Source organism: Notothenia rossii (assembly GCF_949606895.1).
Source record: "Notothenia rossii genome assembly, chromosome: 5".
Taxonomy (NCBI): domain Eukaryota; kingdom Metazoa; phylum Chordata; class Actinopteri; order Perciformes; family Nototheniidae; genus Notothenia; species Notothenia rossii.
The window spans coordinates 51045656-51072870 of NC_136903.1; the positions used below are offsets into that span (position 1 = coordinate 51045656).

Genomic DNA, 27215 nt, shown 5'->3' on the forward strand with positions numbered 1-27215 from the left:
TTTTCCACAGTTCCATGGACCCTCTGCTGCTGCAGCTTCTGTAGCTGCTGGCTCTTCCAACTCGTCCCCACTGAGCACCATATTCTCAATGGCCTGCCATGTCTCTCCTTTTTCGGCTGCCTGACTTAGCTGAGTCGAGTCAGTCTGTTGTCTTTCATGGTATTTTTCTGGTCTTTTGTGGTGAGCATGAATCTGGTCCACATGTCTCCTGACTACTCTCCCATCACCCAGCATCACTTTATATGACACTGGCCCTGTCACTGACTCTATGATTCCTGGAATCCACTTGGGTCCAAGACTGAAGTTTCTCGTCAGCACTGAGTCTCCTTTTTGTCATGATCTCTTATTTGTCTTTCCTGTTTTTCTTTCACCTTCATGCACAGATCTGGATCAATTTAATCCAAACAGCAACGTAGCTTCCTACCGAGAAGCAGCTCTGCTGGTACAGACCTGTTGTAGTCTGAGGAGTCACACGATAACTAAACAACACTCTGGCTACCTTGGCTTTCAGTGTGCCTTCTGGAAATTTTTTCATCATCCTTTTAAATGTCTGTACCCCTCTCTCTGCTAACCCGTTACTGGAGGCGTGATAGGGTGCCGAGGTCACATGAAGGATACGATTTATTTTCAGAAAATCTTCGAACTCTGTGCTGATGAAACAGGTGCCATTATCAGACACCAACAATTCAGGCAGTCCATGGTTACTGAAACTGGTACGCAGGCACTCAATTGTAGTGGCTGAAGTGGCAGAATTGACTGGAACCACATCCATCCATTTTGAGTGTGCATCAATGAGCACAAAAAACATCTTCCCCATGAATGGGCCAGCATAATCCACATGAATACGACTCCAGGGCTTATCAGGCCAATCCCAGGGGTGTAACGGAGTTGGTGCTGGAACATTTCGGTTCTCTTGACATGTTATACAGGACTTGACAGTATCCTCTACATCCTTGTCGAGCTTTGGCCACCATACATAGCTCCTAGCCAGTGCTTTCATCCTGGACACTCCCGGATGGCATTGATGAAACTGTCTCAAAACACTTTCTGGCTTTGGCACAATAACTCTTGCACCCCACAACACACACCCATTTTGGATACTGAGTTCGTGTTTCCTCACTGTATAAGGGCCAAACTCAATCTCTTTTAATTCTGATGACCAGCCTCTGTTTACCAATTCCCGCACCCTTGAGAGTACTGGATCCTTGTCTGTCCATACTTTCACTTGGTCAGCAGTCACAAGTGTGATGTCAGAACTCTCCAGCATGAGAACCCTCTCTTCTGGCCTCCCCAGGTCAGGTTTCTCTGGTCGGGGCAGGCGGCTCAGAAAAAGTGACAACAGGGGCTTGTGATCAGTCACTATAGTAAACTTCCGTCCATAGATGTACTTGTGGAAGCGTTTTATTCCAAAAATCATTGCCAGTCCTTCCTTGTCAAGTTGTGAGTAGTTTTTCTCTGCAGCATTTAATGTCCGTGATGTAAATCCAATGGGTCTTTCAGTTCCATAAGGCATGCGATGTGAGAGCACAACACCTAATCCATATGGTGATGCGTCACACTATAGCACAATGTTCTTCTCTGGGTCATAATGCACCAACACTTCAGCTGACTGCATCATGTCTTTTGACTTTTCAAACGCTGTCTGTTGTGCCTCTTCCCACTGCCACTTTGTGTCTTTTTTTTTTTTGCAGTTTGTGCACTGGAGCAAGGATGTTTGACAGACTGGGCAGGAACTTGTTATAATAGTTTAACAGTCCTAGATATGCTTTGAGCTCTGTCACATTTGAAGGTGTTGGTGCATCCTTGATTGCTTCAACCATCTCATGCACGGGTTGCAGTCCTGTGGCATCCACCTTATGACCTAGAAACATCACTTCCTCCCTCATGAACGAACACTTGGTTCTTTTGAGCCTGAGACCGGCCTCCTTTAGCCGTGTCAACACAAGGACAAGAGTCTGCAGATGCTCTTCGTTGTCTTTCCCTGTCAGCAGGCTGTCATCCAAGAATATTGCCACTCTAGGGATGCCCTGTAGCAGTCCTTCCATGTTCCGTTGAAAAATAGCTGGGCTCTGGACTGAGATCTAGCTTTGTGAACTTCTGTCCACCTGACAGGTTGGCAAACAAATCCTCCATTTTGGGAATTGGATACTGCTCCAGTTTTGATACTCGATTTACAGTCAGTTTGTAATCACCGCACAACCTTACTGAGTCATCTGGTTTTAACACCGGTACCACAGGCGCTGCCCACTCTGCATATTTTATCGGTTCAATTATCTCCTGGGCTAGGAGACGGTCCAGTTCGGCCTCAACCCTTCCTCTCATTGCATACGGGACTGGTCTAGCTTTAAAAAACCTGGGGGTTGCTTCCTTGTCCACATATAGTTTAGCTGGGGGCCCTTTAAATGTCCCTTGTTCCTCTTTGAAAACCTCCTCATATTCCCCAAGCACCTCCTCCAATGTCTCTTCCCTGACATGGTGAATCTGGCTTTCAGGTCTCCATTGCAAACCTAGCTTCTTAATCCAGTTCCTGCCAACTAGACTAGGGCCCGACCCTGGCACAACTACCACAGGTAGGTTTTTTACTGACTGTTTGTGCTGCACTTTTACCATAGCTGCTCCCAAAACATTTACCCTATGTCCTGTGTATGTTCTGAGTCTCACTCTGCAGGGTTGTAGGGCTGGTACCTCTCCCCCCCATAAGTTTTGTACACTGAGTGGTTCACCACTTTTACCCCACATCCTGAGTCTACTTCAAACTGTGTTTCAGTTTTGTTAATAGTCAGTGTTTCTAGAAATGGCTCCTCTGCCGGTATGTCTATTTCCTCCACTTTGTACAAAGTGAACATGACCTCATCTGTGTCTATGTCGTCTTTTTCGCCCTCCCCCTGGCTGACATAGTTTGCTCCCTGAGTTTTCACATGCTTATATCTCTGATATACTCCACCCCATTTTGCTTGTGAAGCACTAACTGAGCCTTTTGACCTACACACTTTCTGAATATGGCCTATCTTCCCACACTTGTGACAGGTTTCTTTAATAAACCTACAGTCCCCAGCTATGTGCTGCTCACTGCCACACCTGTAGCAAGCCTTATGCTGGTGCTGCTGCTCACTGGGGCTCTGCCTTGCCGTCATCTTGTGCACTGCCTCAGGTGCTCTCATGTGCGAGGGTGCTGACTCCAATGACTGTAAGTCTCTCACATCCTTGCTGGCTGTCTCAATAGCCTGGGCCAGCTTTAGTGCCCTGTCGAGTTGAAGGTCAAATCCGGCTCTGACAACAATGACAAATTTAATGGAGCATATGGGCAATAACTGTAAATGGCTGGTATAAAATAATATTAAATAGAACATATACACACAGACTTAGTTTGATGATGTGTTTGTTGGATAACTGTATCAAAGTAACAGAATGTACAAGTTTGGTCATTCTACAGAAAAGGTGGAAGTATTGTCACTTACTTTTGCAGACACCAAAATACATGACGTTGACCTAATACTCACATTCATTATATATGTTGAATAAATAGAGATTGTCTTTGCAATGGTACTAAATAAAAAAAATAAAAAAATGGTTTTATACATAAATTGCAATTTATTTAAAATGCCAAGTTCAAGGAACTGCCTTGTCACTTTGATCATACATGGAAGTGGAGCCTATAGTTTTCCTTTAAAATATTTTCAATAAATAAATCTCATTCATAATTACATAACATTACATACATTAAATATAACACTGAAATGGTAAAAGAAAATGCAAATTATTATTAATAATATCCAATAAAGGTCAGTCACCCAAAATTACGTCATTGGTGTTACTGCTACACAAAACGCTTTTATTTTTGAAGTAATGTACTGTCTCTGAAGTGCCTCCTGTAACAAGTGATAATTTGAGGCAGTGCAAAGACAAAGACATAAGGAAAGTCAAATACTTCTTACTTTGTTTGTTAAAGGTGTAATTTTATCTTCAAATGTTACGTGCCTTTATCCTAATGTTGGAATTACAGTATATGTGCTGAATTGTTCAGCAATCCCCAGACTCAGTGCAATAGCCCTGGAAACATGAGTTGGGAAGTTTTTAGGACTAATGCGTCCATCCTAAATAATAATGAACCTCAGGGTGAACGCATACATCTGGTTCTTCGTGTAATGTCAGTAAGACATGGAACAGAAAGTAAACTTCACAGCATCACATCATGATTACCTCTTTAGGGATACTCCACATACAGTCTGTTGTAGAGTAAACTATCAGTAGCTAAACGGTTCCAACCAAACAGAGTCTTCCTTCTGAACAGCAGAGGGCACGTTTTACCATCAAATGTAATGCAAACCAGTTTAAGGCCTGGATCAATGTTCATATGCATGCAGTATGCAGTGTGGAAAGAAGTACTCCAATCCATTACTTAAGTACAAGTAAAAATACTATGGCCTTCTTAAATTAATCCACTACAAGTAAAAGTCTTGATTTACAAATGTTACTTCAGTAAAAGTACCAAAATAATTAGCATTAAAATTAATGTACAAAGAAAAAAAGTACAAATTTTTCAGAATGGCCCATTTTAAATGACTAAAAAGCACATACATATTATCATCTAAATATTCTTCAATTATCAAAACCAAGAGTACTCGTTAAGCAGAATGGATCTTTTCAGATTATTTTATTATTATGATTATTATAGGATCCTGCTTTTTGCATGTTAGTAACAGCATTTAAGCATTGTTGTTTTCTCAATGTTGACCAAATGTATATTTGCCTCTGAAATTCGGTGGAGTCGAAGTATAAAGTAGTATAAATAGAAATACTGATGAAAGTACAAATAGGTAAGAAAAAAGTACAATACTTGAGTAATTGTACTTAGTTACTTTCCACCCCTGTGTTTATGTATATGGGTGCACATTTGTTTTACTGTAATGCATTTTATGGCAACGTAAATTAGGTGGGCAAAAGGACAGAGACCTCAGAAATACAGTTCAACAGCACCGTAAAACTATTCTACAGTTCAGTTAAACGACTCTTAGTTTAATCGATAACTGAACATTATAACCTTTACCATGCAGGCCCACACAGTGCACCTGCTAAAGTGATAACGGACTCCACTTGACCTTCAACTTAATATGTTATGACTTTATAAGCTCCATAAAGGAAGGTTGGTGTGGGGTAGGAAGGAAGGAAGACCAACACACACACACACACACACACACACACACACACACACACACACACACACACACACACACACACACAGACACACACACACACACACACACACACACACACACACACACACACACACACACACACACACACACACACACACACACACACACACACACACACACACACACACACACACACACACACACAGTGTTCAGATGGGACTGCTTTGTTTTGCAGCCATGGTGCAGAGGAGGACATTCATCTGAGGACGAGCATCCCAACACAACAATTTATTTCTTACATTTTATTATGAAGTGTTTTCATTTATAACGTTTTGCAAGCTTAGTGGACCGTACACACTACCTGTAAGAAAGTATAAAAACATCATCCCATAAGAACAAAACATTTAAGGCCATAATCTGAGTTCAAATATGATACTCAAATAAAATAGAAGGTCTAACATTGCTAATAATAGAGATTATTTTTAACCATTTTATTACCTTCATGACTTGCCAATATACTGACACTTACATATAATCAGTCAACCCAGTCTCACAGCATTTCTTGTTATAGTCGCGACATTTAATCTATTGATTCGTGTTCAGCAACACGATTTTCCCCTTTTTTCGTGTCACACAGAACGATTTGAAAAGTAATGTATTTCTATTGGTAGTATGTTTCGTGCCTGCACCACGTCTTTTTGTCCGGTCGGGTCTTGGAAAACCGGAAGCTGTGTGGTTCATAAAAACATGTTCTTACTCAATATCAAGCCACGATTATTGTTTTTATTTTAAGTCGTATAATGTCTGACTTTTTTTGCCGTTCGTGAGGAAAAGAAATGGGGCTCAGAATACTGAAATATGTATTTTAATCTAATGAGTTATTCTTTCTAAATAACACACTGTTATTTACTCAACAATAACACGCAATTATCCTTGTTTTTATTTATTTGTTTAATTCTATAATATCGGGCTTTTTTGCCGTCCGTCAGGAACTGAATTTCTAAATAAAGCCACCGGAAACAGACGTAGGCGATACCATGGATGTATAATAAGAACTGGATACAGCGTGGGAGGCGGGGCCTTGTTAATTCCTATGAGAGTTGCTCATTGGTGCATGAAGGCAAAATGGCCCAACTTTTGAGAGCGAAACGTCACGAGAGTATTCATATAATCATATAATCCGTTCTTATTGTGCATCCATGGGTAAAGGTAAAACTCATGTTGTACTGAACACGTCACATGAACGTGCCGGGCGGCGCGGTTCCGTGGGTTAGATGCGCGTTCATAAATTAATGCTGAGGAAAATAACTCTCAGAATAACGTTATTAGCACATTTTACAACTTGAGGACCGAATGTTTTTAATAAGGGCTATACAAATGTTCATACTGGGTAGTTTATTTAGTTAAAAAAAAATTATCCAACGATTTATAGACTTCTCTTTCCCAATGTTAGTCAATGGGAAAAAGTCTCTCCGGGCCCAGCGACTGATAAGAAAGTGTAGTACCGCCGTTTGGCCACAAGGAATATTTTCCTCAGAGTCCAGCACACTTCCTAGGGGCTTGGGCGGTACAAACAGCTGATTAGCCAAGGTCCTCAGCTATGGTTGAAGCTCGGTGGTTGGAGGTTTTAGTGTGATGATGTAAGATTTTAGACTTCCAGTCTGACTTCTCAATCTGAAGGCAGAGACATCTGAATGATGTGTTGCATTTCTGCCTCATTCCAAATTTCGAGTATTGGAATGGTTAGATGAGATGAGAGAAGTTCTGAATCTTATCCCGATCCAGGGCTTTTCTCTGGAGTTTTGGTTCTTTACTTTCCGTGTAGGCGGAAATAGTCAATACAAATATTTAACCTGGTGACTAAATCTGCAGCCTGCCCTGTACATCACATTTCTGATATGATTATGGTGATGGAAAAGTAAAAAGTCCCTTTTAAAATCACTGCTCTTTACTCCATTACTCCTTGAATTAACCTTGCCATTCATTCATAGTCATTACTTTCATACTGTTCAAGGGTCAATAACTATGTAGACTCAAGGCAAGGCAACTTTCTGTGAAGAACGTTTTATACAATAAAGCGCTTTAAGGGTGAAAACCATTATGAATGAACTTAGATCATTCATAATTTCCTCTGCACCATATACTGAAAAAAAGATTCAGTATAGCAAAGCAAATTATTGTGGGAAGCACATCCAAGTGATTTCCATATTAAATCCATTTCTTCCACTCAAACTGCACCTCTTGTTTTGCTCATGGTCGGCCATGTGACTTTATTACTTTCATTAAGCCCACAGCGCTAATGTCCAAAGGGACTTATGATAAGCACAGAATTCAGAGAGGAGATGTTAGGAAAGGTTTGTTCCATTATTGGCACAAGAGACATGAATATCATCAAAATCCATCCAGTAGTCTTTGGAATTTCAGTGGGATTAATTCATGCCAGCTATAGCTAAATGTAATGTAATGCCAAAAGATTGTGCCACAGCATCTTGTGTCTTGACATATTTGTCATATATATCTGCTGTTCCCAATGCAGGAAAAATCAGAGGGTCCCCTTAGTCATTCAAATGTATTCTCTGGGCACCCTGAGTATCTGTACCAAATTACTGGCCAACATCCGTCCAATAGTTGCCAGAATTTGTCCTTAAAAACTAAATTGTCAACTCAAAATATCAGGCGGTCAAAAGAGTCAAATTGTCACGGCAGCCCTTCCAGTAATTATACAAACATTAAAACTGAATGATACGGCACCTCTCAAAAGTGTTCCCTGAACAGAACAAAGGCTCTTTTTTGTTTTTCACATTGCAGTGAGGGGAGAAGGGTGTTTTAGTGATGATCTGTTGTAATTGTCTCAAAGAACGGAAAATGTAACAGATGTCACACTAAGTCTTAATGTTGCCTCTATATTAGAAGTCCAGTATCAATAATGGTGCTATGGGCCCTGGGACCAGAGACCTACTGATACCTCATTCACACCAACGCAACTCCGGTTCAAGCTCCGTGCTAGAGCTTTTCAGGTTCAGAACCGGTTCTTCGGTTTAGCTCCGGATCTTTTCACACTGCCCAGAGTCCGACTGGTGCTGCGTCATTGCGTCATCGTTTGCGTCATGACGTAACCGTTTGCGTGCCCGCTTCATAAAGCCAAACCGCGCGGAAACCCCTCACAGCTGACACCGACAACAACAACAATGGCTGATTGTGCTCCAGCTTCCTCTGTACCTCTTCGGAAGACCAGATTCCCAGTAGGTATTTGGTCTCTTCAGTGGACCACTGCTGCTTGTTAAGTTTCTCCATCGTTGTGTACAAACTGGATAAAACGCCGGCTTTTTGTTGTTGTTCAGGAGTTGATCCCGCCCCTGCCCCTGCCCCCGCCTCGACGTAAGCCTGACGTATTTGGTGCTTTTGCTCTGACAATTTTTTGGTGCTCGAAATGAACCGGATTCCGGAGCTAAGAGGCTCCGCTGCGGTGTGAACAGGAAAACCCAGTGCTTTTCAAGCTCCAGCTCCGAAGCGGCCCTGAAACACCGTTGGTGTGAATGAGGTAAGAGAGGCCCCTAAAGTCCCTTGTAAACTGAGCATCAGATGGTTTTGGTCATTTGAAAAGGCCCACGGAGTTTGGGAAAATACACAACTAAATCTAAATTCAGTTATTAAATCCAAGGGTTCACTTTATCCACCGGTGCTCTGAATGTTTAATGGGTGTGTTCAATAAAGACGTGAAAGATTATAAATGTTTGTTTGTGATTAGCTCAACATTGTGTTATACTTGTGACTTAGATGAGTATCAGATGACATTTAATGACCAATTTATGCATAAAACCAGGAAGTTCCAAAGGGTTCACATCATTTTTCTAACCCACAGTGCACGGATAAGCTGTTAAAATAAGCGGTCAGCCTTACTGTTCCCTAACGTGATTCATTGAGACTTCTAGGTGCATCTTGTTTCACACAAACTGTTCAAATGTGCAACAATTGCAACCACATTTAGATATCAGCTGCACAAATCAACTTTGGGCGAATGGTGAACCTTTCTTTATTTTCCCCTACAGACAGTAGATATTGTGGTGACACGTTATGATACATAATTCACCGTGTGATTAGTGTGTGTTGCAACCCGGACCCGTTAGTGAGGGTACCGGGGTTTGTTGTCGTTCATGCTAGTTTATCATACAGAGCAGCACATGTACTTACCTCTTGTCGATTAATGGATAATAAAGTGTGGAAGTCCAGTCTGAATACACCGCCTCTGACTCCCGTTCATCGGCTCTACAATATACTGATTATTTGTGACATGCTGCTTCTCTCTGTTTAGCACTGATGATGGCCTGGAGCATTAAAGCTCACCTATTATTCTATAGTTGGACAATATATTATAGGCCAGGGATCGGCAACAAGCGGACCGCGGTCCGGATCCGGACCCAGACGCCGACCTATACGGACCCGGACCTATAATCAATACATAGGGGATTTCAATTTTGACGGGGCGATTCTATTTTAACCGCCGCCGACAGGGGGCGAAAGAGACGAGTGAGCGATACAGGGAGAGAAACACAGAAGAAGAGACGAGAGAGCAGCAGAGAGAAGCGGAGAGGAAAGTGAGTGAAGAGAATAATTAGCGATACAGGGAGAGAAGCGGAGAGGAGATTCAACAGGCGTGTTAGCGGCAGACAGGGAGAGACAAATAATTACACATGGCGCTCTCCAAGAAGAGGAAAGTGGACAGTGAGAACAAAGCTTTTAACCCTGAGTGGACTCATTCATGTTCATCATGCCCACTGGGAGCACAGAGCCAGTGTGTCTCATTTGTGCAGAGACCATGGTGCTCATTAAAAGTGCCAAAACGCCACTATGAGACAAAACACAAAGTGTTTGACCAAACATTCCCTCTCAAGTCAGAACTGAGGTCACAAAAAATAAGCAGTCTCAGAGCCCAATATGATCAGTCGACCAAACTGAATATTTTTCCAGCGCAGGCTAACCGAGGCTAGCCAATGAGTACCTGCATGTGTATGAGAATGGCCCTGACACCATTTTCAGCCCAGATTTAAACTCCTGGCAGGACAAGCTCAAGCTCAATTTTCACACTGAATAAAACAAAGTGAGTGAGGGACTGCAATATAAGAGGGAAAGAAAGAGAAACTTTAAAACTGTTCAGTTGTTATGATGTGTAAAGACTGATATTGTTCTATAAGCGTCTGAAACTGTTAAGTCATTATGTGAAACGGTTAACAAAGAAAAAGGGAAACTCAAGCTGCTGCTACACTTTATTTTATTTATCTAAAATTAAGCACTTTTAAGATGCACATATTTTCAAAAGCTATTTTATTTATTTTCTCTATTTTATTTTTAAATGCAGCCCGAGAGGAACATTACACATATCCACATTATTTACTGTATATCTGTATAGTTCAATGTTAATTGAAAATAAATATTGTTGTTTATGAATTGTACTCTCTTTATTTGATTGGCAGTCAGTTGTTGATTACATGCAGACGTTGATAAAGCTACAGGCTACTTCAATATATATCACACTAATTCATAAAGCAAGTTAGACATTTTGATTTTCCATACCTTTACATGGGGAGATTTTCTCTAACTGGGCCTCGTTGAATTTTTGTTGAATACCCCTGTTATACGCCCATATCTATACAAAACATGTCTCTGAAGTGTTTTGCCTCATACCCCAGGAGTTCAATGTAAAGCCAGCCCACATTTTAGTAATGTCGTCATGACGCAGCAAATCTGGATCAGCTCGGTTGTTCCCCCGCTTTTAGAGATGTGGGTAAGGTAGAAAAGAGAGGGGGTTGTATTTTATGACACTTTGTGAGTCTCCTGACACACAGGGGATACATATTTATGTGTAAAAGATATCAAAAAGTGCATTGTGCATAATAGGTGACCTTTAATAAGTCTGCAGTCACCAATCAACAACTATGATACATAAATACATCTTAACGTCTGCTTCTTGTTTTAACTGTCATTGTCAACAAAGCAGAGCCGTTCATCTAGATCAGGGGGGCCCAACCTTTTTTGAACTGAGAGCTACTTTTAAAGTTGCCAGTCTGCCGAGATCTACCAGTCCAAATAGAGAGGTGTAGCCATTACTGACAGCCTCCAGGTAAATACACAATTCTACTTGTATAAAACTGACCTTTGTACGATTAATGCTTCATAAAATACAGCAGATCCTTTATCTTACCTCTTTCTAATCTACACACATAAAAGTATTTAACTGAAGTTACACAACAGTGTTGTTGATACAGAGTTGGAGTGTATTCACACGTCACATACTACGGTGGGTAATGTTTTCAAGAGACATTGAACAGTGCTGCCACATATGACACAGGAAAAAAAGAAAAGACTCTGAACCCTTTCTTTGCCATTATATAGAAATAGTATTGCTACAAAAGTATAAATTAGGCTTACTAATAAGACAACTCAGATCTGAAGCTACACAGGAATCTGCTGCCAAAGTGCAATAAAAAAGACAAAATTAATAGAATCAAACCCTTTTTTGTTGCATTTTAGTAGAGTATAAAAAATAAATGCCTTTAAAATAGGACGCAAGCAACACTAGTTTCTTAACCTGAATTGATAATAGACTATAATCAATTTAAGTTTGAATTCTTATACCATTTTGTACAATAATTATAATGTATAAGTTCAAACAAACTAAAACTTACAGCTGATTAATAACGGTATCTAACTTGAGTTTTTATTATATCAAAAACCTGTTGAAATGCTACTGTTATTTTTACTGTCCAGGAATGCTTCTTTCACAACTTCGCCGTCTTTGAAAGACTTCATGTGTTTCGCAAGAACGTGACTGACACGATAAGATGCTATGGTAGCAGCCTTGCTCTTGTTGTTGGGCCTGGTGAAAATGGACTGCTGTGCATTTAGCTGTCCTCTCAGGTCCCTCACCTTTTGGGAGCGTCGGACAGAATTAGGAGGGAATTCCGTCTCGTAGCGTTTGTGCACTGTTTTGAAATGCCGCTCCTAAATTACCCTTCTTCGATAAAGCCACGCTCGCATTGCAGATGAGAGACAGATGGAATTTTAATCGGAATAGATACAAAAATAATCATCCTCCCACTCGGAGTGAAAATTATATATTTTGGGCTTTTTTGCTTCTGCGATAATTGCGGTCTTGAATAGAGGCTTCTCAATTCTTAAATTTCCCCTCCTCGACTCCCTTCCTCGACTCCCCTCCTCGAGACTTAGTCCCGCCCACAGGAGATGCGAGCGGAGGACCGAGGAGGGGAACCGAGGAGAGAGGAGGGGAAGCAGCAGGCGGTTAGAGAAATGAGAACTCCTCTCCTCTGAGAGGTCATTTTAAAGAGACGTCCATTAATGATGACAGGAGGCACAGCAGCCCTCTGTCTGATGGACAGATGTGTTCATGATGACTTATATATTTACTTTGATTAATTGACAGTGCGGTATAATGAGACAATAACAGGCTACAGATGCGGATGCGTGAGATATGGGTTAATTGCGTGACTCTCACGCTCAATGCGTGAGTGTTGGCAGCCCTGCTGTACCACACACACCTACAGCTCCTAAAGCATTATCAGGCTACAGCCTTTGTGTATTTTGTGGCGCGCTGAAATTCATTTCCGGGTCACTACTGGAGGACCGAGGAGTCGAGGAGGGAAAATTTGGCCCCGTCTCAGGTCGGTTAAATGAAATCCTTGCTTGGCTCACTTGCGTCGTTTCCCTGTGTTTAGTCCCTCCCTCCAGGGAAGCATGGAGGGACGCAAGGAAACCACGAGAAGCAGGGAAATGAGTTTTAAGAGCAATGGGACATCCTTTCCTCCGGAGCGTCACGTGAAGCGACGTCCGTTTGTGATGACGCCGCACAGCTGTTTGTCTGACAGCAGCTCTGTCCCCGTTATTTTCACAATCACCCCTGCCACACATTTACTGACACAAACATTTGTATCATCTGTTGTGGACCCCAATAAATAAAATCAAATAAGAACTCATTCTCGAAAAAGATAAACGCCATTCTTAAAATGTATAAACGAAGAATAGTTTGATTAATATTGATTAGAGTGCACAATAGAAATAAAATAATTGAGAGAAGAAAAATATATATATTATCTATCAAAACCCAGTTAGATTAACATTCATTGGATTGCAAACTTTGTTTGTTTGTGTGGATATGTAGCACATTAACATTTTAATAGCACTTAATGACTGACTGAATGGAAATGACAGTAAATGAAAATATAAAACGAAAAAAGTGATCATGAAAATGTTTCCAATAAATGAATAAAATGATTTTTGACCACTTTGTTGTTCAGATAGATCACATATTTGTAACTGAATGATACATGAATTGAAACAAAACACAGTTTAAACTGAGGAGTGACTCTCGTGAGTTTCATTTATTTTCTTCACTCCGCTGGGGCACTGCTCTCATGTCAAGAACAAGAAGCATGAGATCGGTGCAGTAAGGGGCCGGGGCGAGTATCTGAGGATTTCATCGGAGGATGGACTGGTGGTTCCTCGATTATCTCTCCTCCATTATCGCTCCTCACTCCTCAATCCTCGGTCCTCCGGCAGAAATAAGAGCCATGGGACGGTACTCAAGATGGCGCAGACAAATCAACTTCCGGTGAAACCGTGGACCGAGGAAATGAAAATAGTCGACCTGAGACAGGGTTATGGCTAGAAAGGATCCGTCTAATGTAAATATGACGTCACGTTCTCGTTCTAACTCTCGTTGTAATCGGAGCGGCTCGGCTGTAATCGGAAAGGGTTGGGGTGGGCGGGACGCGGGAAGAGACGTCGTTCTAACTCTCGTTGTAATCAGAGCAGTGGTAACCACTCAAAGTCCTCAAGAGATAGGAAACGACAGCAGTGTGGGACCTTATTGCGGGAAATTACTGAGCACACATACCACCTACAGGATAAGACGTTCATGTGTACAGTGATATCAAGACTAAATGATCTTTTGGAGGACGTAAAGCAACACACCCCACATGACAGTAGTCTTCCTCTCACCTTCACGCCCCCCAAACACAAAAGGCAGAAGAGGACCATAACACCTCTCAGTACCAGCCATCGTAGACACCCTTTTTCAGGCCGGGTGGGTCATAACGCTGAGGTCATGGGATCCAACTACAGAGTGGACAGCTTGAACAAGATTTTAAAAGCTAAGTCCCCAGAGTCTAATGCGGGAGGAGCAGGCAGGGGTACGAAGAGGAGGATAGATGCTTTAGGTAAGAACAAAGTATATTTACTTTTGCCATCTCCTCTATATTCACAAAACACAGCCAATCATCCATTCCAATCCTATGTGAAATGGCACAGTTCATTTCACTCCAATAGAAACTGATATAAAAGAGACCATTAGTCTTCTCATTGTGCTTATTGCTGTGGATAGGTGTTAACTATTGTTGTTGTATTGTATCATATCAAAAGTTGCTTTCATCCAAGGCACCACCGCCAGGTGAATGTTGGAAGCTTGGAGATGAATGGAGCTGTAAAGAGGTGGTAAGTAAAACAACGTTTTTAATCCGTTGCATGTGATTTATGTAGTTATAAAAAGTATATCATAAGCTGTCATTACAGTCTAAATATCTAAAAGTAAAAGGAGGAGAGTCTGAGGAGGAGAGGAGATGAGGAGAACAGAGGAGAGGAGACAGCAAAAGGAGGAGAGTATGAGGAGAGGAGAACAGGAGAGGAGAGGATACAGCAAAAGGAGGATAGTCTGAGGAGAAGATGAGGAGAGGAGAACAGAGGAAACAGGGAAAGCAGAGTAAAGAGCAGAGTTGAAAGAGAAGTTGAAAGCAGAGCAAACAGTAGCAGGAGAAGTAAAGCAAATGTAAAAGTAACTTTGAAAAGTATGAGCAAGAAGATCAGAGTTGCATAATGTTATTTTGTTTTATTCGTTACTGTTATATTAATGTTGTATGTTAATTTGTGTACATAGGATAATAAAGATGATCTTAACCTTGAACTCAATTCATGACCTCATTTAATTATTAAAACCTTAATATCAAATTACAGACTCGATTCAAATTAGGATCTCCAAATGTGTTGATGTAATGTTTGTGATAAACTGAAGGATAAAGTGTTCCTTTTTGTGTTGACAAAATTCCCCTCCCTCTTAAGCCAAGTAAGGTGTTTAAAAAGCCTCTTGGATCAGCTGGAAAATGCATCATCACAAAACTGAAAACAGCTGTTTCACTTTACTTTTGAAAGATACGACAGAGACAAAGCTACGCATGATGATATTATAGAATATGATGCATTGCTTAAGATTAAACTACCCAACGGGATATAAAAGAGGTAAACACATCTACAGCAGTAACATGCAACATACATTTTATTGCACCAGGAGCTATCTTGGGACTTTTACTGCAACAACGTTGACTTGCCTGTGAATACAAAATAAACCATAGTGTTGCTGATCTACAGTGTTGTCATTCTTCTTTCAACAGCAAGACCGCTAACAAGTATTTACATACTTAATATAGTTTAGTTTCTCGCCATCCCAAATGTAAACATTCAGCCACGTGACTGCGCTTCCGAGCCGCTCCGATTACAACTGAGCCGCTCCGATTACAACGAGAGTTAGAACGAGAACGTGACGTCATATTTACATTAGACGGATCCTTTCTAGCCATAACCCTGAGACAGGAACTCTGAGTATTGAGAAGCCTCTTGTGTGTGCGGACTGTCACTCCTGTTGACACTGACAACGTCAGCGAAATAGTTCCCCCTGCCCACCAGCCACGCCCCGACACATGGGGTCACGCCGGCCAATCACAAAACTTTGATGCGTTCAAGTGCATTATTCTGGAACAGGAAGATTATGTTACAGGACATTAACGATAACACAGAATATTGTTGTTCTATTTTTAGACAGATCTTGCGATCGACTGGTTGGGCACCCCTTGATCATAAAACAGCTGACCTTTTTTGAAATTCTACTTGTGTTTAAGGATTCCTCTTTTTCACGCAGCTTTTCACACAGACAATATTGGATGTGTAAACACTGAAATATTTACCTGATAATATCTGAACCGATGGAAGCTGCATGAGTTCCAGAGGTTTACTACAACAGAGTCACCATGCATCGTTCAGCCAGGTAAAGCCAGGTAAAGCATGTTATCTGGAGGAGGAACTGTATGGAATTCTGACATACAGGTTCCGCCTCCAGATAACACGCAACACAGGATAGATTTGTAACATTTGCTTCCACAGTATGCATTAGTGCCTCTAACATATGGGCCATTCTACCGAATTGGACCAAAGTCAGGTTAGAAATGTTTTGAAATGTTGTATGTTTTTTTCCCAAAACTTTGTCCATATATATTTTGTACCATATCTAAATTACACATATCTAGTAAAAGAACCGTACATTTTTATATCGTATTTTCAGACTGTATTGGAATGTTCTTCCTCTACCAAAAATGGTCGCTACTAAAACATAGTACATACTCTGTAGTAAAAAAGTATTATATTAACCTGTTAATTGTGTTACCTTCCCTTCTCTAAATAGTATTTTAACAATTATTTCTTGAGGGTTTTCTCAATTAAATCAATGCAATTTAATTTTTTATCAAAGTTCAATTTATACAATTCATAAAAATCACAATGCAATTGTTCTTTGTAAAATTCATAATACTAATCATATTGATTCCAGAGTTGATGATTGTTGGAATTGAACATACATTAGACCAATCAGTATCATATCATTTTATTTGATAACTCAATATACTTAATTTTTTACAAAACATCCAGTGTTTCGGTAGTGACCACAGTATTTTGTTCTCAAGGTTGTATCATATTCCCTCAACCTTATTGCTTAATCTTAACTCATAACATGCCTTATGTTGAAGTGTGAATGTTTGAAGCTACTGACCCAGAATCAGCACTTTAGTAACAGCTGAAATAGAGGGGGATGAGGCTAGAGTGGGGGATCTGTTTGGTATTTTGTGCAAAACACGTCATACACATGTTTTTTATATACCTGAGACCTATAATATATGCCTACAAATAGTATAATAAGAGACCTTTCAAAGTAACACACTGATTTTCAGACTTTAAAACACATTTATTTCAAAACTATGGGATTTACCTGCTTACAATTCCATTTTGTCACTACCGAAACGATCATGTCAATTACCGAAACGTACGTTTTCGGTAGTGACTGTTTCGGTAGTGACTGTTTCGGTAGTGACGATTCTAGCTAAAATTGAGCACAACTAAAGAATGCTAGCAAGTAAATGGCTAGCATACACGTTTTTGAAGAGGTTTACACACATAACATGATACTTTGCATAAAACCCCGAAAAAGTTTACTTAATTGTAGATAATATGCAATAATAATAATTGAAGATAATATGCAATAATATTGCGAATAAAATTAGGCTCTGTTGCTAATTTGAAAAAGAAGAAAATAAAACAACATAGAATAGCTCCATGGCATAATGCCGAAACCCGCAAAATAAAGCAAAAGTTGAGACAACTTGAAAGGATATGGCGTTCCACTAAACTTGAAGAATCTCGTTTAATTTGGCATATTACAATCAATGAATATGAGAAAGCACTGCGTAAAGCGAGAGCAGCCTACTACTCTTCATTAATAGATGAGAATAAGAATAATGCAAGATTTCTTTTCAGCACTGTAGCCAGGCTGACAGAGAGCCACAGCTAGACTGAGCCTTCTATTCCCATAGCACTCAGTATTAATGATTTTAGGTGCTTTTTTAATGATAAAATTGTTACTCTTAGAAACAAAATTAATGACCTCTTGCCTTTGACCAGTATAGTGTTATCAACAGGTCCCGGAAACGTAAGTGCTAATATTACACTAGATAGTAAACTAGAATGCTTTTCAGCCATAAACCTTGAACAATTGAATTCAATTATTCTTTCTTCAAAACCATCAACGTGTATCTTAGACCCGATTCCAACTAAGCTGTTGAAGGAAGTTTTTCCATTAATTAGTACTTCTTTATTAAATATTATGAATATGTCTTTATTATCAGGCTATGTTCCACAATCATTCAAAGTAGCAGTGATAAAACCGCTTCTTAAAAAGCACAACCTCGATCCAGAGGTTTTAGCCAACTATAGACCTATTTCTAATCTTCCGTTCCTCTCAAAAATTCTTGAGAAAGCAGTCGCAAAACAGTTGTGTGATTACTAAAAAAACAATGATTTATCTGAAGATTCTCAGTCTGGCTTTAGAACACATCATAGCACAGAGACAGCTCTGGTTAAAGTCACAAATGACTTTCTAATTGCCTCAGACCAGGGACTTGTCTCTATTCTTGTCTTGCTCGATCTCAGTGCTGCATTTGATACTATCGACCATGATATCTTATTGCAAAGACTGGAGCACTTATGGCACATTTCTACTGCAGCGGGGTAGCCCCGTTTAAGCGTCCCTAAGCGTCCTCGCTCAGGTCTCGGGCTGCCTCGCTGGCCGTCCGAGGCCGTGGCGCATTTCAATTACAGTTTAGGACCTGGGGTAGCAACGCAGTGTAGGCGGGGCGATCGGGGAGAAAAGAAAAACTGAACGTAAACAATGGCACATATGGTGTTAGCAAACAATAGCTCTAGCTAAGGCTATCTGCCTAGGGCCAGGGGTCAGCAACCCACGGCCCTCAAGCCGCATGCGGCCCTTTAAGCCCTCTGCTCTGGCTCCCTTGAGCTTAGACAAAAATAAGAAGAAAATAAAAGTATTTGTAGGACTATTTAAATGTTGTTGCATGGTTGAAATGTTTCGTATCTTGTATTTTGAGGTGATACTGTGACACATAAATTAAAAAAAAAACGGTTTTAATTAGGTCAACTAAAATATGCGTCATATCCTTCTACGGTCCCGCGCCAGCGCCTTTTCCTGCGGATGAATAACCTGACCCCCGGCTCGATGAGCGAACTATGGATAAATAAAATAAAATAAAAGTACCGGAGGAACACAGGATTTAATTCTGCGTGGACAGAGTTATATGCTTTCACAGCAAACGATCCTGGTTTACCGGTATGTTTGATATGTAGAGAGAAGTTGTCAAAGGTGCTGCAGCCTGTATGTATCGAGGAACAACACGGGAGAGGAAGACAGCTGACGATCTTCAGTCATAATTCAATGGGGTATGTAATTTATTTCAGAAAACACTTTTTGTTATATTCCATGGAATGCTCTTAACGTCCCGATAGCAATGAATATATTAAATGCTTTGACAATAAATACATAAACAAATTAATCTCTGGAAGCCGTAGTGCTGTAAAAAGCACGACCAATCATCTGAGCTGGCCCGGCAAAAATAACTGGATGGCCTACCTGCCTGTCAGCCTTCCATCTGTGCACAAACTTATCTCGGGCCCTCATTGGTAATGTGCGCGTTCGTGTGTGTTCGTGTGTGTTGGATGAGGGGCTCTGTAACCACACTACAGTTTTAAAAAAAGCTTGCCGGCGGGCGTGTCTGAAGCTCGACCAACAACCAATCACATGAATCTCCCGCCCCTGACACACAAGCAGCGGTTTGATTGGCTAGAAGTTGTACTGGCATATGATTTGATTGGCTGACGCTTCCACCGAAAGCTTCACAAGCTTCAAAAGTTGAACATTGCTCAACTTTTGCAGCCTGAAACGCCAGGAAAGCTCCGCTCTGCTACCCACAATTCAGTTCGACGAAAAGCGAGGCAACGTGACGTCACCCCATTCAAAATGAATGGGCAGACGCGTTGGAAACCGTTTTTGAAGCTGTCGAAGCTGTAGTGTGGACGGGAACAATGTTCAACTTTTGAAGCTTCTGAAGCTTTTGGTGGAAGCGTCAGCCAATCAAATCATATGCCAGTAAAAGCTCTAGCCAATCAAACCGCTGCTTGTGTGTCAGGGGCGGGAGATTCATGTGATTGGTTGTTGGTCGAGCTTCAGACACGCCCGCCGGCAAGCTTTTTTTGAAGCTGTATATCCCGATCACTTAAACCCATCTCATCATTTGATACAAGAACTGCATTTGGGGGGGTGAATCATCTTGATTATAACCGCCTCTGGTTTGGGACCGAGTATTTCTAACTCCTCCTCTTGTTGCTCAGCTGATCTTTTGGCTCTGGGGATAAGTGAAAGTCTCTGAAACACAGCTGGAGTCTTGTTAGTGATGTGGGCATTCTCTATGAGTGAACTAATGGTTCCATGTTTTACTTGATATTGTACTCCCCTTCCAACCAGAAAGGTGCCAAATGTAATGAGCACAATCAACAATGCTATTCTGCCTCTTATCCCTAGGGGACCCCACAATTGGTTTGGCTTTGTTCTTGTCATCATCTCTATTTTATCCCTGGTTGTGTCCGTTACAGAATTTAAATAATGAGTACAAAAATAACATAAAAAATTGGACTCTTTTTCAGATGTAAAACAAAAAATAAGTTTTCACATTAATTTACAATCTATAAAAATCTATAGACTATTTGTCTTTTGAGCTGTTTCTATCTTTATCTTATTTCTATTTATTGTTTTGTTCCAGCTCTGCCAAATCAGTCCTTACTCCCAATAATGTTCTGGAAGTTGCCAGTGAAGGGTGACAATGTGTGAGGTGGTGTCAATTTGCTCCTTTTTCTTTACCTTTAAACCGGAGCGCGTGTGAAGTTTGTTACAACTTTTCACGCTTCCGTCCACCGGGGATGAGCCCACTGTCTTTTGTGAACTTTCACCCTCACCCAATCACCTGGCCGAACAGGAGTCTCTTCTGGTGTCTCGTCTGGTATCTCTGTAGTTTTCCTAGCCTGTGTAGACAAAACTTGCATAATATTACTCAGAGTTCTGACATATTCATCCACTTCTATTTGTCTAATATCTAAAACTGGAATGCTCCCTCCTTGGAGAAGGCCCAAGCTTCGGCATACCACTTGTTGTTATGAGACTTATTGTTGACTACATGTTATTATTTATTAACTACAACGTCACTGAAATCAACATATCTGTATAATCATGACACTCCCTCCTTTGAGCATAAAATGCTCAGTTAATATTGCAATGATTACCCTATTATGAATAGGACATGTAAAACCCATAACTTAGGAGGTGGAGTTGCAGCAATCTTTGACTCAAGTTTACTTATCAATACTAAACAAAAATTAAATTATACCTCCTTTGAAAGCCTCATTTTCAGTCTTACGCATCCGACCTGGAAAACTTTGCAGCCAATCTTATTTGTTACAGTGTACCGTGCACCAGGTCCTTATTCAGAATTCTTATCAGAATTCTCTGAGTTTTTATCAGCTTTGGTACTTAAAACAGATAAAGTAATTATCGTAGGTGACTTTAATATTCATGTTGACGATGATAAAAATAGCCTTACTGTTGCATTTAACTCTATATTAGATTCTGTTGGTTTCTGTCAGAGTGTAAATAAACTAAACCCACTGCTATAATCACACTCTTGACCTTGTTCTGACTTATGGTATTGAAATTGAGCAACTATTAGTCGAACCGCATAATCCTGCTTTATCCGACCATTTCTTAGTAACTTTTGAAGTACTGTTACTAGACTACAAAGCATTAGCCAAAAGCTCCTGCAGCAGAAACCTATCTGTTAGTGCTATAGCCAAATTTAAGGAAGAGATTCCACCAATACTTAACTCGATAGCATGTCTGCATGTAGGGGAGGAAACTTATACAAAATGTACACCACCCCAAATTGATCATGTTGTTGATAGTGCTACAGATGCGCTGCGAATAAAATTAGACTCTGTTGCTCCTTTGAAAAAGAAGAAAATAAAACAACATAGATTAGCTCCATGGCATAATGCCGAAACCCGCAAAATAAAGCAAAAGTCGAGACAACTTGAAAGGATATGGCGTTCCACTAAACTTGAAGAATCTCGTTTAATTTGGCATATTACACTCAATGAATATAAGAAAGCACTGCGTAAAGCGAGAGCAGCATACTACTCTTCATTAATAGATGAGAATAAGAATAATGCAAGATTTCTTTTCAGCACTGTAACCAGGCTGACAGAGAGCCACAGCTCGACTGAGCCTTCTATTCCCATAGCACTCAGTAGTAATGATTTTATGTGCTTTTTTAACGATAAAATTGTTACTCTTAAAAACAAAATCAATGACCTCTTGCCTTTGACCAGTATAGTGTTATCAACAGCTCCCGGAAACGTAAGTTCTAATATTACACTAGATAGTAAACTAGAATGCTTTTCAGCCATAAACCTTGAACAATTAAATTCAATGATTCTCTCTTCTAAACCATCAACGTGTATCTTAGACCCGATTCCAACTAAGCTGTTAAAATAAGTTTTTCCATTAATTAGCACTTCTTTATTAAATATTATGAATATGTCTTTATTATCAGGCTATGTTCCACAATCATTCAAAGTAGCAGTGATAAAACCGCTTCTTAAAAAGCACAACCTCGATCCAGAGGTTTTAGCCAACTATAGACCTATTTCTAATCTTCCGTTCCTCTCAAAGATTCTTGAGAAAGCAGTCGCAAAACAGCTGTGTGATTACTTAAAAAACTATGATTTATTTGAAGATTTTCAGTCTGGCTTTAGAACACAACATAGCACAGAGACAGCTCTGGTTAAAGTCACAAATGACATTCTAATAGCCTCTGACAAGGGACTTGTCTCTATTCTTGTCTTGCTCGATCTTAGTGCTGCATTTGATACTATCGACCATGATATCCTATTGCAAAGACTAGAGCACTTAGTTGGCATACAGGGAACTGCTTTAGCCTGGTTTAGGTCCTATCTATCTGAACGCTCTCAATTTGTACGTGTCAATGATGAATCTTCCATGCAAACCAAAGTTAGCCATGGAGTGCCACAGGGCTCAGTGCTTGGACCTATTTTGTTCACCCTATATATGCTTCCGTTAGGCAATATTATTAGGAATCATTCTGTAAACTTTCATTGTTATGCGGATGATACTCAACTATATTTATCAATCAAGCCTGATGAAATTAATCATCTAAATAAAATTCAAGACCGCCTCAAGGACTTAAAAACGTGGATGACCTTACATTTTTTGATGTTAAACACGACCAAAACTGAAGTTATTGTACTTGGCCCGAAGAATCTACGAAACAAATTATCTAAAGATATATTAACTATGGATGGCATTAATTTGGCCTCCAGTGAGACTGTAAGGAATCTTGGTGTTATATTTGATCAGGATTTATCCTTTAACGCCCACATAAAATCAATTTCAAGGACCGCCTACTTCCATCTACGTAACATTGCAAAATTCAGGCATATCTTGCCTCAAAACGATGCAGAGAAACTAGTCCATGCATTTGTTACTTCAAGGCTGGATTATTGTAACTCCTTATTATCAGGGTGTACCAAGAAGTCAGTCAAGTCGCTTCAGCTGATTCAAAATGCTGCAGCTCGTGTACTAACCAGAGTTAGGAAAAGGGACCACATTACTCCTGTTCTGGCTGCCTTACATTGGCTCCCTATAGAACACAGGATAGAATTTAAAATTCCTCTTCTTGCCTACAAAGCCCTTAATGGGCAGGCGCCATCTTACCTTAAAGAACTCATTATACCCTATTGTCCTACTAGGGCATTGCGTTCCAAGAATGCAGGGTTGTTGGTTGTTCCTAGAGTCTCTAAAAGTACAATGGGAGCCAGAGCCTTTTCTTATCAAGCTCCACTTTTGTGGAATCAGCTTCCAGTTTGTGTTCGGACGGCAGACACCCTATCCGTTTTTAAGAGTGCGCTTAAGACCTTCCTTTTTGATAAAGCTTATAGTTAGGGCTGATTAGATTCAGCCCCTAGTTTTTCTGATATAGGCTTAGTTTATCGGGGGACATCTTACTTCTTCCTTCTCTCTGTCTATATCTGTGTACTCTCATGTTCCGATTAACCCAGCTTCCCCAAATTTCTTTCTTTTTGGTGTCTATATACGCCGGGATCCGGAGTCATGGATGATCCTGCGGTCCTGTGTCATGGATTGCGAGTCCTGGATCTTGAGTCGTGGCTGTGGTCCTGGATCATAAGTCCTGGATGGATATACTCATGGATTCATCTTCCTATAATACACACATGCATTTCCAAACATTTGGACTACCTATGTTGCAAATGTATTATCTTTTCAATTTACACACGGCATCTATTGCACGTCTGTCCGTCCTGGGAGAGGGATACCTCCTCTGTTGCTCTCCCTGAGGTTTCTCCCATTTTTCCCTTTAAACTGGGTTTTCTCTGGAAGTTTTTCCTTGTACGATGTGAGGGTCTAAGGACAGAGGGTGTCGTATTGTCATACTGATATTCTGTACAAACTGTGAAGTCCACTGAGACAAATGTAACATTTGTGATATTGGGCTATATAAATAAACATTGATTGATTAAATAAATTATAACTTCTCCGTGTACCCACAAGGGGTACAAAAATGTTGTATGATTTATGGTTTTCTGATGGTATAAATGCATATTCACCCAAAAATCTGCCATTAGCACAAAAAATAGTTTACTTGTTTCAATAATAGCTTTTGTCTTGGTATTATGCATCATCGTTGCTGCGAAAAACAATACCCCTGGTGTCGCTAATGCGTCTCAATAACTCTAGGATTAGAAGATTGGTTAACACTGCTGAACTAACATATGATAAAATAATCTTTCTCCAAAATAGAGGGAAAATATGAACTATTCTCACAGAGAGTGACCTGCATGAAGGGCTGGTGCCCCTCACTCAAAATGAGATATTGCCTTACGCACTACACTATAAATCAGTAAAGTTACTCAAGAATAAATAAATAAAGACTGATTCTTGAAACTGTTGTAAAAACCCTACAACTTTTCCATCCAAGCTCTTAATCAGTGTTATGTTATTTAATCTGCGGCTCATGCCTTAAAACAGATACTTCAGACTGATTATAAAATTGTGTTTATGAGAAAAATGTAATCTGACTCCATAAATCACATAATTGTTTGATTAAAAACTGCACTTCTGGCTAAGAATAAATGAAGTTCCCCTTTAAACACAGCCCCGGTCTTCTGACGGGGTCTATCTATGTACTGGCTGGAAAATGTTGGGCCAGTCTCTGTCGCTCCGTCACAGTTCTCCCGCTAACAGTCACTCTCTAGTTCAGCTGGGTTCTTGTTGACTTCTTCACTGGTTTGAGACAAGCGACCCTATTGGAACACCTCCCTTTGTAGCCAGACTTCACCACAGCAGAATCGAGTTTCTGTTTTCAGGTCTGGACAGCTTCACGTCAGGTGTATCGCCGCCCCTTGCATATTTTGGGTGGAAGCCCGTCTTCTTGACCTCACTAGTTGTGTGGACACAATAGTTTTCTGTGTGGGGGAACATCACTCGTAATGTATTTTCCTTCTCATAATTACAAAAATAGTCTGCTAAATGTTCTACTATGTCTTAATCTTCTACTACTCTGTGGATGCTTTATGTGTAAATGCAATATTCTACTCACTATCTTTTAAATAACATTCAACTAAGCAATCCAAGCTTCCTCATTGTTGTGGTTGATACCAGGCTGTCAGTGGCATTTGGTTCATGTTTGGAAATCCTGTACGTCTTTGACATCTCTGGGACCCCCTGCCTCCGTCGTCATCATGGAAACTGCATGGTGGGCCGTTGTTTGGTGCATGTGGTGGGTATTTCATTTGTTGTTGTGGACAATCTCTAGCCCAATGGCCCAGCTGATTGCATATGTAGCATCCTTCAAACCGGAGAACTTTTCCTCCCTCTCTGCCTCCTCGGAAACCTCCTGGTTGTTGGTTCTCCATCTGATTCTCTGGCACTATCTGAGATTCAACTGTTTGAGATTTCTGCCCTGCATTCTCTGGTTCTTCCTGAGCTTGAATTGTTGGAGGAATCTGCACTGCCTTCTCTGATGTAGCTGCCATTTGCCTTGCCGCTTTCTTGTTTTTATTAGCTTCGGTATCTTTCTCAGCCATTTGTATCTTCAAGAGTCTTAGTTGTAATGTTTTAATTTCTTCGTCTTTTTCCCTCTGGGTTGCTTGGTATTTCATATCGTGGTAAATGAGATGTTGTCTCCATTCTTCAATGGGTATAGCGTCTAATGCCACCACATCTCCCAGGCTTGCCTGCACTGATTGGGGAAGGGCGTTAATGACCGCGTTCTTCCACAGCATTACAACAGACGGTGAAACGTCATGTCGTTCTCCAGTGCAGTCCTCCCACACTCCTTCACATCTCTTCAGGAAGGCATACATGTCTTCCCCCGGTTCTTTTCTCAGGCTGTTGAGGGCATGTAAACTCCGTGTTGTTGGGTAGATTTGACGAATGGCAGCCCAATACCTCGACCTGACTTTGTTGAAGAAAATGTAATTTGGAGAGTTGGTGCATTTGGCCTTGGAATCCACTGCTCTTGCCTCTAGTCTTCCTTTTATCCGTCCAAGCAGTGCCCTCATGTCTCCCAAGCACAGGTGGTCTTGGACTGTGTATTTCTCCAGAACATTCACCCACTACTAGGGGTTTCACAACTACCAATATTTACTAGTCGACACATTTTTCAAAATAGTAGTCGACTAGTCGACTAGTCGACTAGTCGTTACGTCATAATAAAGACACACAAAGAGAGGTGTACAACTGTATTTTATATTGGAACTCATACAGTAACATTAAACACTGCCTTTTAATTTGAGTTACATGGCTGAGTAAATAACAAACAGTAACTGGACTCACCAAAATAGACAGCAAAAAACTCTTGTTTACATAAATGCCACGTAAATCCAGTGCGCAACACTTTATTCGCTGTCTTCCACGATAACGTCCACCTTTCCATATTTTTGGTTTGGTTTGAACACCAACGCATCGACATGTGAGGGAAGGAGGCTTGACCGCTTTCGGGTGACAGTGTTGCCTGCCAGGGAAAAAGTCCTCTCACTCGGGGTGCTTGTGGCTGGAATAGCCAGGTAGCTCCTCGAAAGCGGGGGAAGCGGTGCACGTTTTCTGCCCACCACTCCAGTGGATTATCCATTGTGGGGATATGCGGTGTCCGCTGGCAGTAATCCCGTAGCTCATCATCCGCATCACTGTTGACCCGTGTTTTCTTGCTGTTCGTTTGCCTCTGTTCAGTGCTGACG

At 40.7% G+C, this 27215-nt stretch overlaps 2 long non-coding RNA genes across 3 annotated transcripts in view; one reads left to right on the plus strand and one right to left on the minus strand.

The window, feature by feature from the left end:
* The window catches only part of LOC307039104, a 514347-nt gene that overhangs the window by 151028 nt on the left and 336104 nt on the right, over positions 1-27215 (minus strand). The window lies entirely within an intron of this gene.
* LOC307041601 lies at positions 13937-15351 on the plus strand. Of its 2 annotated transcripts, none has more exons than XR_013808810.1 (3): positions 13937-14386; positions 14604-14660; positions 14739-15351. It is a non-coding gene; the product is annotated as an uncharacterized lncRNA (long non-coding RNA). The 2 variants fall into 2 exon arrangements; XR_013808811.1 differs by having other exon boundaries at positions 14755-15351.